Genomic DNA, 14,229 nt, shown 5'->3' with positions numbered 1-14,229 from the left:
TATGCATACCCTAATTTGGCCGCGCCTAACATATGCCAAAGCTATGAACGACGCTGCTGCCAAAACGAAGGGTTGCAATAATCAACGGCTACCCTTCCATCTGAGATGCATATCTCAGCCGTCCAAGTTAGCCACCCAACGCATGGAAACTTCCGGCCCAAGACCAAACATCATAGTTTGCACCAAACGCTAATTTTGGCCGCGCCTAAACTATGCCAAAGCCATGCCGACCCTACTACATGCCGCTGGCTGCCAAAACGAAGGGTTGCAATGATCAACGGTTTCCCTTCCTTATGAGATACAAATCTCAACCGTCCAAGTTCGCCACCCAAGGCATGCCAATCATGCCAACCATACCACATGTGCCAATGGCATGCTGTGCCATCTACATCTCCGCGCCAAGGCATGCCAATCATGCCGCACGTACCAATGGCATGTCGCGCCGCATCTCCGCGCCAAGGCATGCCAACCATGCCACATGTGCCAATGGCATGCTGTGCCAGCCACATCTCCGCGCCAAGGCATGCCAATCATGCCGCACGTACCAATGGCATGCCACATCGCATCTCCGCGCCAAGGCATGCCAACCATGCCCCCATGTGCCAATGGCATGCCGTGCCAGCCACATCTCCGTGCCAAAGCATGTCAACCATGCCAGCCTTTCCTTCACGTCGTTGGCTGCCAAAACGAGGGGTTGCAACAATCAACGGCCGCCCTTCCATATAAGATGCAGATCTTAGTCGTCCAAGGTCACCAGCTAACGCGTGGCAACCTTTGGCCCAATTCCAAGCCCTAATTTTGGCCGCGCCCAAACTATGCAAAAACCCTAGTTCTTGGACGCGCCTAAACTATGCCAAAATCCTAGCTTGGCCACACCTAACCATGTCAAAGTCATACCGGCCATGCTTTCATGCCACTGACTACCAAACGAAGGGTTGAAATAATCAACGGCTACCCTTCCTCTCAAGATGCAGAATCTCGACCGTCGAGGGTCACCACCGAGCTGGCAAGTCTCTCAATCTCAACTTTCCAAACAGCATCAACATGCTACATGTTTTCCACGAAAACACTCGAGACATCAACACATGTCACGAACTGGGGGGTGCTCATTAGGGTATTGGTTTGGACGTTTACATCGTGTGGCGTACACTATGCCCGTTACAACACAGTGTCATAAGAATGAGGCGGTTAGTAAATACAGGAGTAATGGTGAAACGCTTTCCTTCATTATGGAACATCAATTCAAGGCGTTACCGGTTACCACCTCCTCCCATTTACTCATCCGTTTATATTTCTTACGAGACCAGAGTACGTTTCACTTCGACTTGTATAAATAGGTCTTACCTATTTCCACCGAACAATTGGGTTTTGTTCAGGAGCATACAACACTCAGAAATCACTTGTTAGCTTTCCCATCTGTTAGCTTTCACTTTCTGATACAAGTCAACAACTACTCTTCCAGAATCAACTATTCTGGTCTCAACACTCTCTTCGCTTCCCTCCCCAAAACCAACCCTTCTCCTTCACTTTGTGACTGAACCAAGTATGGAATGGCCATTTCCTTGTTTAGGCCGGGTTTATACAGATTGATCTATCGAATCTAAATTACTCCCTTGCAGTACATTGTTTAGGGTTTAAGCTCGTTTCTCACCCACAACACACGAAATTACCGAAACCAACAGAAACTATTTACACCCTCAAACAACACCTTATCAGCAAGTGAATATTATCTTTTGCACCTCATCCGCAAGTGAAGAATGTAGTTTGAAAGACTCAAAGACTAGGTATGGGCTTGAGATATTAGCTTTGAAGAATGTTTGGGCCTAGAAGAAGATCTTTCAAGAGATAAAACCTAAGATCTTATACCCAAACCCATTTCCAATCTGAGCCGTCAGATCGGAGTCAGATGCTCAACATCCAAGGCATCTACACATTTCACATCAACGATTGATACTCCCGCGTCACACCCAAACTCCTACTTTTCTTCTCCAAATCGAACAGAAATCGAAACACCTCCTTCGTACTTTCATCCTCCCCATACCCTGCAAAACCATCAGTTCATCAATCTCTCCATGAATCCATTCAATCCCCGACAAATCTCTGATCTAGAGCTATCAATCAACCTCCTAGTATCTTTCTATATCTATTATAGCTTCTTCCCAAAAACTGTAATCCTAGAAGCTGTGATTGAGAGAGACAGAGCCAGGGTTAGCCTCAATAGATAAAAGCAACCATCAAATCAAGAGTTTCAGGCAGAATTACAGAGGGGGTTTGTCGGGCAAACACGAACTGAGTGAGTGGTGGTTCTTTAATTTATCAATTCTAGTATTTTGAGAATAAATTGGGTATAAATAGGGTTCTCTGTGAATTATATAAGAATCCAATTTCAGTTGGACCAACTAGTTATCTTAATTAATTTGTGTTTTAATTATCTTCATCATGTTCTAAATTCACCTGCTAGGGTTTAGATGAAGCCCTAGTTTGCTACTTGTTATTCATGTTAATGGAAGCAACCTTGTTGTGCTTAAATGTTCATATTGAAATTCAATCTTAGGACTTCAATACTTTACTTTCACAGTGTATGCCGTATATCCATTGTAGTTAGAATGATACTGTGTTGAAGAATTACAACTCCTGCTTAATCCAAAATATTGATCTTTTGATTAGCTGTGCCCTGAAAAGACAGTTAATGCTTAGGAGAAATACCTTATTTGTGATTGAATCATTCATATCAAAGTGACCTTAGATATACAGAGGATTGACATCCCTTTTGTTATCAGTTATAAGGACAAGGTTAGTGTTATGAGAAGAATAACTAATGTAAGTTAGTGGTGGACTCATAGGCCCTAGTACCCTCCTCATCATTTGTTTTACAATATCTTTCTTTATACTCTACTTTGTTATTTCAGTTACTTGAAAATCATCTAGCCGTATCGGCAAACAAAACCTCTTGTTGTCACTGTTTGGATTGAATCAGTTTTGGTAATACTCTAGCTTCAACTTTACACCTACCAAGTCCTTGTGGATCGACTCGTGCTTACTCTGTTTTACAGGATTGACATTGTATACTTGCAGTTAACACAATTGTAGGCTTCTTTCAAGTCCTACCAAGTTTTTGGCATCGCTGCCGGGGACTCGGTAGCGGTGTAATTGTTTCTTTGATTACATCTTACTGAGTTCAGCTCAAGTTTTGTATATATTTGATTTCAGTGTTGGATTATCTCTTATCTGTCATTAGTTTTAATACAGTTATTTCAATCCATCTGTATATGTTTCATTCTATCATTTCCATCCTGAGTATAACTTGCATCTAAAAATTCTTAGCTGCATCTGTAGGTTGTGTATATACTTGTTATATTTTACTTTATCTGTTATAGTATAACTTTGTTGTAGTTTAATTTTTATCTACACAACATATCTCCATCTTGCATTCTGTTCATTTTTGCATACTTGTACCTTGTATGGTAGTTTAGTGTAATCCATCTGCTATTTATCCTGCATCTTATTTCAGTAAGCTAGATGAATCTTTGTCTGGTATTCATAATAAGTTTGGCGGAGTATTTTCATCCATAACTAGTTCTGTTCAGTCTACTGTAACTTAGTTTTTGGTCTGCTGTAACTTAGTTGTTGAAAATTGTTTTAACAGAACTTAGAATTATCTTGCTTCCTGTCATCTATATATATTTTCCCCTTTAGTAGCAACTGTAATTTTTGATCCTTCCATATTCAGTTACGAGCCTTCATTTGTTTAGTCTTTCTTTCAGTTTGCTTGCATCACTGTCCTGTAGCATACCAGTTCTGCGAGTTTGAGTCTGTAAATATAATTTTTGCTATTTATTATTGCCTTGCTGAAACATGTTGCCTTACTCAGTATTAGGTTTCGTTATAATTGTTAAGATACAGTCACTTTCACTTACAACATTTAATCTGCAAACCTGATGCTAGCTGATTTCTGAACGGTGTTAAGCTGTTGTTCGTGTTTGAAAGTCCACTGTGATACTATGCTAAGCATAACTTAACTTTAACTTTGGAGAATCTATCAACATTTCCGCTTGCATCATTTTGTCCTGTTCAGATCTTTTAGTTACACTAGTACACAGAGACCCTTTTGCCACGCCAAATTGGCGTGTCCATAGGGGTTTTGTCACGCCACTTCGGTTTGGACTAGGCGTGACTTCTGCTTGCGTGGTTTTAGCTAACATTGCGTGTTTTTAGGTAGCTTGTATCCACGCCTTCCATGCGTGTCTATTTCTGCATGAAATAGACACGCCAGAGCCATATAGGCGTTGCTATATAGGGTCCCAAAGACTTAAGTACTGGTACTCTATAGACACACGATTTATTTTTTTGGGTGGCTATTTGGTTCACTATAGACATGGCTATTTGATTCACTATAGACGCGCAAATTGCTTTTTGGCGTGGCTATTTGGTTCACTTTAGACACACAAATTGCTTGTTGGCGTGGCTATTTGGTTCACTTTAGACACGCAAATTGCTTTTGGCATGGCTATTTGATTCACTATAGACACGCAAATTGCGTTTTGGCGTGCCTATTTGGTTCACTTTAGACACACAAATTGCTTTTTGGCGTAGCCATTGGTTATCCGATAGACACGCCATATAGGTTTAACGTGGTTATATGTTATGTTTTAGACACGCCCATTTCACTTACTTTCATCCACGTGGCTGCATTAGGAACCGTTGAATACCGTCAACATGTAACGTTGTGAACCGTTCATTGGATATCCTATAGACATGCCCCATAGATCGTGGCTATATGTAATATTTAGCCACGCCAATTTCTAATTACCTTGGTCCACATAGCCGTATTACGAATCGTTGGATCTCATTTAAGATGATGCAATATTGACCGTTAAATTATATGCATCCTTCACCGTCCACATGTAATGTTGTGAGCCGTTGATTGGATATCCTATAGACACGCCCCATATAGCGTGGCTATATGTGCTATTTAGCCACGCCAATTTACAATTACCTTGATCCACGTGGCTGTATTAGCAATCGTTGGATCTCATTTAAGATGATGCACTATTGACCGTTCAATTATATGCATCCTTCACCGTCCACATGTAACGTTGTGAGCCGTTCACTGATTTCCTATAGACACGCCCCAAAGAGCGTGGCTATATGTGATATTTAGCCATGCCAATTTACAATTACCTTGATCCACGTGGCCGTATTAGGAATCGTTGGATCTCATTTTAGATGATGCAATATTGACCATTAAATTATATGCATCCTACGCCGTCCACATGTAACGTTGTGAGCCGTTCATTGAAGAACCTATAAACACGCCATATAGCGTGGCTATATGTGATATTTTGCCATGTCAATTTACAATTACCTTCATCCACGTGGATGTATTAGATATCATTGGATCTCGTTTAAGATGATGCAATATTGACTGTTCAGATGTAACGTTGACCGTCCACATGTAACGTTGGGAGTCGTTCATCGGAGAACATATAGACACGCCATATAGCGTGGCTTTATATGATATTTATCCACGCTAATTTATATCTTCTTAATGTGTCTTTATGTTATGTTTAGCCACGCCAATTAATCTCGAAGTGTGTATATTACGCGTGTGACGCCTCTTAGCCGTTCAGATATGGCGCATCTAAACCATCCACCTGGCACTATCCAAATTCTCTTATACACTTTATAAATTGTGGTTAAATCTGAATTTCATATATGCCAAAAAATCATATTATTATTAATAACACAGTAAAAAATGTTGAGCTTTGGTCCAACAGTTTGCAGAAAAAAAATATTAAAGAGCATTTATCCAAAAATCATCAGTTTTTCTTCAACTTTTTTTGATGGTGGTGTCTCTGCATGCAATGGATCAGGTTGTGACATTCTCGACGCGCCAAACCTTGTCTTCCTCTGTTTCCCATCTGAAAGTTGGTATGCCTTCTGCACAGTTAGTGCATATAACCTTCTTTGCGCCTTTTTAGTCTTCTGATAAAGCTTTTCAGAGGCTTCATGCATGACTCCCCGAATGTGGATTGACTGCTAGGTGCTCCTCATTCAGTTTATCACTGCCCAATTTCTTCTCAAAATCTAAAACTGGTTCTGGTTGCTTATGAGGTTTTCTATGTTGTGGAGTTTCCTGTAGCAAGAGATTAAATGTATTATATATATATATATATATATATATATATATTCTAAATCCAAGGCGGATTCGTCTGTCATATGAATTATTCGTCTGTCATATGAATTCTCAACAAGAGACAGACAAAAGTCATTTTTCCAACAATGTGATAAAGACAACTTCACTGAAGGCCGCGTTATTTTTCACAGCTGACGCCCATAATAAAATCCATAACCAAATATCAATTTTCTAATTTACACTGGCATTCATGTTCCGTTAGGTGTCAATATATTTCTATCTCGTACTTATTCTTTAATCAAACTGAATACACGATTGATTTAGGTAAAACAATTTATATACTTGATTAACAAATCAAAAGATCTAAGAAGCTAACCTTGTCATCAGAGATGGAAAAATTATCTTTCGGCCATGCCACAAAACCATCTTTAGCTTCCCCTAATAACTTAAGCTCACCACTTGGTTCCGTTAACACGAATGATGGATCGATGACCTCCAGAATATTGGCAGCATAACAGTGTTCAAGAAGCTCTTGTCGATGTATTTCTGGTTAGGCACCTTAGGAAAAATACTGCCTCTAGCAACGACGTTTCCCCTAGATCCATTCCAAAAGTCATATTTTGCTTTCTGCGGAGATACGGCATATGAGCATCATATAAAAAGAAGATGCTAGGATTAGCAATATAGATTTACGAAGAAAAAAATAATAATAAAAAACTCCATTAGATGTCTTAGCCATAGGTTCTGCCATAGATGTGCACGACTTCTCTAGAGATATTGAAGAATTTGGTTGGGAATTACTGGTAGAGTTCTGCATACGATTAGGAGACTGCTTCTTAGACCATGAATGCGGAGACACTGATGAATTGAATAGGTAACAAATATACAAGAATCTCCAAAATATACCCTATCATCCGTGATTCATATAGTTGATATCATATTTCAGAAATATGGTTTAAGATCATGTAACTGGTTTAAGACAACATACTTACTAATTTTAGTTTTAATCCCGAGTATCCTCCTCGTCCTGTCTGATGTGGGAACTTGGATTGTGATATTGCCTCTGTTCCCTTCTCCGAATTTTTCTTGCAGAGGAAATAAAAATAATTTCATTGGTATGCTGGGATAGACAATAAGAACGAAACATAAATTAGAAAAAGCAATGTGTATTCCATACCTTAAATATAGGCGATTCTAGTACATAATTAAGGTATTCGTCCCAGTCTTCTTGGTCCATTACCGTTTCGTACTTTCTTGGGAAAGTTTTTAGTTTGTCCGGTCTTTCCAGGAAGGGTTTTACATGATTATTGTATAATTTCCTTCTGAAGTCCCGCAGCTGAACAACTAGACGCTTCATGACCGCTTGCTTATATTCATGGGGCATCTCATATTGAAACTGCAATAACAACTAATTTATGTTCATCACAGACTCACAGTTCGACAACAAAAACGACGAATTGATAACCGCATATGCATACCAGAATTTCCTCCCACATATTTTGTTTTATTGTTGCAGGGACTTCCTTCAACATAAATGTTTTATGCAAACCATATGACGGGCCAAATATCCTAGGTAACTACTGAATTCAATTCTATGGCCACCATCAGAATCCACCTCATCATCCCATTGGTCCTCCTCTGGGGGCACGTTGTAATCATCTTCTGCCATGACAAAAGTTGTGTAGGTACGTGCAACTCAGTTAGGAATTTGAGCTTATTTTGGAAAATATTAGCTAAACCTAACAGGTTACACCTTTTTTCTATTATATGAAAAGAAAAAAAACATGAACTCATTGATGCATGTAACTTGAGGCTAAAACATCACTGCAACACACAAAATATCCTCATGAATATTGTGTTATCCACAAAGAGAAATGTACCGGTTAAACGGTCTTATATAACTTTTTGTTACAAAAGACAAGAGTACTAAAGCACCACGTAATGATTATCCATTTTTAGCTTGAAGATGATAGTCAAATTGGCCAACTAGCAACATGGTATCATTAAAAGTGGCAACTTAAAATGCAGACATTACAGGCTCGCCAAGTAACAGAGACTCAAATGATTAAATCTTGAGAAGCCTTACACTAGTCCAGAAAGGGCTATTAATCACGCTTTTAAATGACGGATTAGTCATGTGAATAGGGTTTCACAAACAAATTCTGTCATATAAAAAGAAAATAATAGGGCCCATCATTTAACGTAAAAAAACCGTCATTCTCAAACCTGGTAATTTACTAGGTGTGTGATTTATTAAGAAAATACTATATCACGGAATAAATCCGACGTATATTTTTTAGTATTTATACGCCCACCACTAATCTTCTGTTGCACACCCAGAAGTGGATAGCCAAATGTGATTCCATGTTGAAGGAACCTGTAAGAATAAGAAGTACAATGATCTGAAGAAGCTTTACGATTTTGAAACCGATCAAGAGAAGAAAACAGTTCTGAAAATGGAGATGGATGATCTCAGAAATACTTGGAAGAAGAGGGAGTTCACCGGGAATGTTAGAAGGGCAGGCAAGACCTCTGATGCTTCAACAAATCCAATTGGAGGAGCGGCGTTTCAAGGAGTCCATTCTATCATTCCCAGCACCCCAAGAAGTGAAGATGATCGTGTAAGTCATGAGGATGATCAGATCGATCATGGAATACATCAAGACCAAGAAGTTCATCATGATCATGAGGTTCTTCAAGACCATCAAGATCAGTGCCTAACTTCAGCTTTGGTCGACATCACTAGCTCTCAGCAAGCTAGAAGTGTAGTTGTCTGTCAAGATGTTGACGCTACTATAACTGCTGGAATGGTCCCGTTCAGTATGACGGAGCCTGCTGTGGTTTTTGGAAAACATCCTGGTTTAGCTCAATCTTAGGGATCAACTTCCAACGGCTCTATGCTTGAAAAGTCCCCAACATAAGGTACCACTTCCTATGGCCCTAGGACTGAACCTGCAGCTGACGCTGACACCTCGAAGTCTGTAATGATTCCCCACGCGGAAACCAAGAATATCAGCTCTAGTCTTGTCGTGTCACCTGGAAAAAAGACCACTTTCAACGGCTCCAAGCCTGACGAGTCACTCTCAGGGGGGACAACGCTAACTCATTTGGAGGAGGAGTATTTTAAAGACTTGGATGAGGGCAATCAGGATTTCCTAATCGCTTACCACAAGCTGATTAAGATAGCAGAAGACTTAACTAGAATGTCTGACCTGGATCAAGCCGAATTTGAGCAGGCTAAGGATGAGCCCCAAATTATGCGAAATCGCATCAAAGAGAAGAACATATAAGCTGAAGGTTCTGACATCAAAGAGAAGAACATACAAGCTGAAGGTTCTGGGACCGCCGATGAGACAAAGGCTACAATCTAAGAGGCTACTCATACCATGCAATGCAGGAACAACATTGTAGTGGAGGAAACTAATAAACTCGAATGGGGGGCTGCCAAAGATGAGGAAGATCGCCTGAAAAAGGAACAAGCAGCGAAGAAGAAGGCCGAGCTTCTGGCAGGCAAGAAGGCCCCGAAGAAAACATCGAAAAAGAAGAAACAACAAGCTAAGGCTGTCCAAGAAGATGACAAGGGTCCAGTAAGCCCTTCTGATAATTTGGTTACTTAATGTTTGTAGTTTGGTCTTGCAGGCCTGTCTGTTGTCTTTTGTCCTCTTCGTTTTTTCTGAAGTAAGGTCGTCTCTCTGTAGGACTGGCATCTTGTTTTTCGCTTCATGTAGGCTCGTTTGCGTTTGGCTTTTGGCTAAAGGCTAAAGAGACCTATCCCTTTGTGTTTGTGCTTTTTATTCATTCCATTCTTTGACCGAGTAAAAAAAAACAAATGTGATTCCATGTTAGCCACCGACTAATTTTTCGTGGGCCTTTCATCTAGTTTGGTAATGACCCATTGGATTTTTTTTTTGTTTTTGATACGAATGACCTATGGGTACGGAGGATTGCACGACCATGGAGCATATATTTCCCATAGCCCAATTTTGAGCCCATTTCTTTTCGTTTAACTTCTAAACCTAGCCTTTTTCTGCGTCTCTCTAGTCTCTCCTTCTCTTCTCCATCTTCTGCATCTCCCAAAGAATAGACTGAAAAATTTGATCTTCTCCACAAAATGCAAGCTCTCCAACAAAGCTAGAGACAACAACAACAACAGTTTGTTTTTCATTAAACCAACCCCTTACAACATGTATGATTCTTCTTCTTCGTTTTCTATTGTTCAATTTCGATTTATATTTCTTGTAAGATTGTAGGGTTTTTATTAAAAAATCCGATTTGGGAAAGATTGTGGTATAGACTCTAGGGTTTTAGTGAAATTGGGATTATTTGTTGAATCTGGAATTTGCTAGGGATTTTGATTTCTTCTTGTTTGTTAATGCAACTCTTATACCAAGAAACAAAATTAGTTGATCTATTCAAGTTGTTCTTTGTGATTTCAGTGATGTTGAAGGTCTTACCAAGGTAAAATCGATTTCTAAATTCTATTTAAGTTCCTTTTTAAGTAGTTAACATAAAAGTATTATTAAGTTAATGTTTTTCCTTTTAGGGGTTTGAGGTTTCTATGGTAAGATGTTCTTTAACTTTTAATATTTGATAGATCTAGATTTTTCTATCTTCGTTAGGATTCTAGTTTTTCTGTGTCTGTAGTGACTGTTCTGTTGTAGTCTTTTAATCTGAGAAGATTTAAAATTTGGGGTTTCAATATTTATGTTTGGTTTTATCTAGAAATTTACCAATTTTAGATTGATGATTTTCAAATTCACGGCTAGGTGTGGAAAGATGAACTCAAGGCAATGTTTCAATCCTACACGTCATCTGATGTCAATTCGGGAGAATTCCAAAACCCTGGCCTCATCCTTGTTCAGGTTCATGGCATACAAATCATTCCAAAGACACAAGAATAAGTAAGACCGTTTTTTCTATATTACATGTTTAGTGGGGCATTAGTTACCGTGATAGTAATTAATTTGAGTTCTTCAGGTGATTGATTGTTTTTAAATGTAAGATTGTAACTGATTCTAAAGTTCAAGATGCCTAGACTTGTACTGAAGCCAAAGCAAGATGCTGGAATTGTATTGAAATCAAAGCAAGAAATGGTTGCTTAATCTGCAGCTCAGATTGTGGCATTGTGCATGAACAATAACAAAGTTAGTTTTCTTCAAATCTTAGTATAAGTGAGGTTGTTGTGATTTGGATGGAGGATCAAATTTTGAGGTCTTCCAGTATGTTTCTTTCATTTTGTTGCAATTTAAACAGTTGATTTGTACCCGAAAATCGTTTGTTCATTACAAACTTGCATTTTTTTTAGACATGAAATTCAGTTATTCTACACTGATGTTGTTAGGCTATTCTTTATTGGTTCAAGATATATTCATATTTCATGCTTACTTGCAAAGGTGTTACTAATTCATGGTTGGTTCTTTTGCTATTATTTTGTTATTTTCTCAGAGTACTGGCTCAACTGCTTGAATTACAAGGAGAGGAGTTCAAGACTGGATAAACAAGTTGCATGGGATATAAAAAGATAAAGAGAACAGTTCCAAACATGAGTAGACAACAAGGTTTTTCATAAATCATTTTATCGCTAGAACCTTGCAAACATGATTTGACAATGGTTCTGATCTTCCCCATTGTTATCTACTTCCAAGGGTTTCCCATTTTCCTTCCAGTTTGGCCAAGAATTCTCGCGGACAACAACGTTCATGTATAGAAGTAGTAGTTGGAGTTGGAGATGTTTTATCAAGAGGTGAAATGATTAAGTGTAACTTCTTCAGGAGAGGGACCAAGTTAGAGTGGCAATATTGGGTCACGGTAGATTGAATTCAATTTTAACAAGTAAGCGACTCTTGATTGATTTTAATATTTGATATGTGACTTTGAGTTTCTAGAGTTGATTTTTCATTTAATTTGTATTCAGGGATTCTTTGGTTTTTTTTTGTTGGTAATTGATATAAAGTTAATCTCATAGGTTTTATTTAAGATCCTATTTCATTTTTATTAGAAATTTTAATCGAAATTTTGTTTCAGATACATGGAATCTGAATCTGAAATGAATTTAAGATTCACAAAATCTAAAATACCAAAAATGAAAATAAAATGAAAATGACGGAACTGCAGATATCAACCGTAATTGTATGTAGCACCTAATTACCGTTATATTAAGTGCCTCCTTTATGGCAGGCGTCATTTGTTATTTTATTTAACATATGATAACCGTGGTACTAAATGACATGTTATATTTGCGACTTAAAATCACATATTTCATTCGTTATATTTAGTAACGTTCTTTATTTGTCATTTATAAAGAGTCACACTAAATAAATAACGGTTCGAATAACAGATGAAAACCGTGATAAATCATATTTAATAACAAACTTCATCCGTTATTTATAGCCTCTTCTGGACTAGTGTTATATATATATATGATTGACACAACATCGTCCATCAAAGTAGAGTTATATCTAAATCAAACCCAAACAATAACAAAAACCTGAGAAAACAATTAGTATTGTTAAGTTTTGTAAAACCTAACTAACTAGTAAAGCCTAAGTAAGTAACATGAAAGAAAGATCCTTACCTAAATCTTATAATAGTTCATGCATGTAACTTAAGCCTAAAACAGTACTGTTGTAACAAAATAAAATCACCTCTCATCGTCATTAAATTGTTCTTTGATACAGCCGAATAAAAACTCTAGTCATGCTTTAACTAGTAAACCTATAAGATCTAACATCTGATTCCATGAGATCGAACAAAAAATCTAACATCAGTTTAATATTCATTCGATAATGGGTTGTATAAATAATACCAACAACAAAGACCGAGTCTGAAAAGGTAGGTTCCTTGTAAAGATTAGAGATAGTAAAAATAGAATAAAAACCCTAATCATGCTTTAACTAGTAAACATATAAGAAGTAATAGAATAAAAACCCTAATCATGCTTTAACTAGTAAACCTATAAGATCTAACATCTGATTCCATGAGATCGAATAAAAAATCTAACATCAATTTAATATTCGGTTGTAGAAATAATACCAACAACAAAGATCGAGTCTGAAGAGGTAGGTTCCTTGTAAAGATTAGAGATAGTATCAGAGTTATGATTTCAAAGTGAAAATGAATCGAGTAATAAAAACTGAAAAAGTAGATCGAACTCATCTTTCGTTTTCCTTTTGGAGTTTAACCAAACCATCAGGCGGGAATTGATTTTCCTTTTTAAATCATCCCGCCCAGTAAAATTCATTTTCATCGCACGCCAAACAAAAGATTTTTAGTTTTTTTCTTTTTTTATTTCCAAATTTTTGATGTATGACCAATATGGTTAGTTTCCTTTATTTTATGAGAGAATATATCGTAGACAGTTATGATAAAATTGTTTCCCAAAGTTTTCGAAATTTAGTTTCCTATCTCTAACCAACTCGAGAAAAGGCCATAGAAAAAAATTACTTTCCTATTTCGAATAATATCTTCCTTAAAAATTTTAACCTGGGTTGTATCCTGTATTATTCTTGGTTTAGGGAGGAAACGTATGAATTATTAGTGGCACCTATGTAGGAAACGTATTCTTCTAATCATACAGTATTTTTTTTTACAGGAAAGAATAAATATATTGATAAGCAAGCTTACATATTATTTTTATCCTGTTGAATCAGAAGATTGATCCATACAGACAGATTATTTAACCAACAAAAGCAAATTGTTTGACTTCTTGCATACTTTGCTATAGAGTCTGCAATATGATTTGCATCCCTTTGGGCATAAATGCAAACCCAAGAATCAATATAACTTAATATAACTAATGCATCATGGATTAAATTATATGTTGTCCATTTAACTGTTGTAGCCTTCCCATTCACAGATGCTATAACATTCTGATAATCTCCTTCCAAGTGAATTTTTCGCCATCCCTTATTGTGAGACCATTGTACTGCTTCTAGGAGAGAATGCGTATCAGCTTGCTATGGATCAATGGCTAGAGATGCACCTCCTTGCATTCCATGGCTGTTTCCTACAGAATCTCTACAAATCAGTCCCCATCCTGATAATACAGTTTTATCAATATAAGAAGCATCAAAATTCAATTTGTATATATCATC

The 14,229-nt window shown here is 37.6% G+C and overlaps 1 long non-coding RNA gene across 1 annotated transcript; it reads left to right on the top strand.

Moving 5' to 3' along the window:
* Window positions 1–10,186: 10,186 nt before the first annotated feature.
* Window positions 10,187–12,047, top strand: LOC113361897. Its single transcript, XR_003365405.1, has 3 exons — window positions 10,187–10,322; window positions 10,903–11,037; window positions 11,582–12,047. It is a non-coding gene; the product is annotated as an uncharacterized LOC113361897 (long non-coding RNA).
* Window positions 12,048–14,229: the final 2,182 nt, after the last annotated feature.

Source organism: Papaver somniferum, chromosome 3 (genome assembly GCF_003573695.1).
Source record: "Papaver somniferum cultivar HN1 chromosome 3, ASM357369v1, whole genome shotgun sequence".
Taxonomy (NCBI): Eukaryota; Viridiplantae; Streptophyta; class Magnoliopsida; order Ranunculales; family Papaveraceae; genus Papaver; species Papaver somniferum.
The sequence above is the reverse complement of the archived record's forward strand: the minus strand, read 5'-3'. Positions and strand labels throughout refer to the sequence as shown.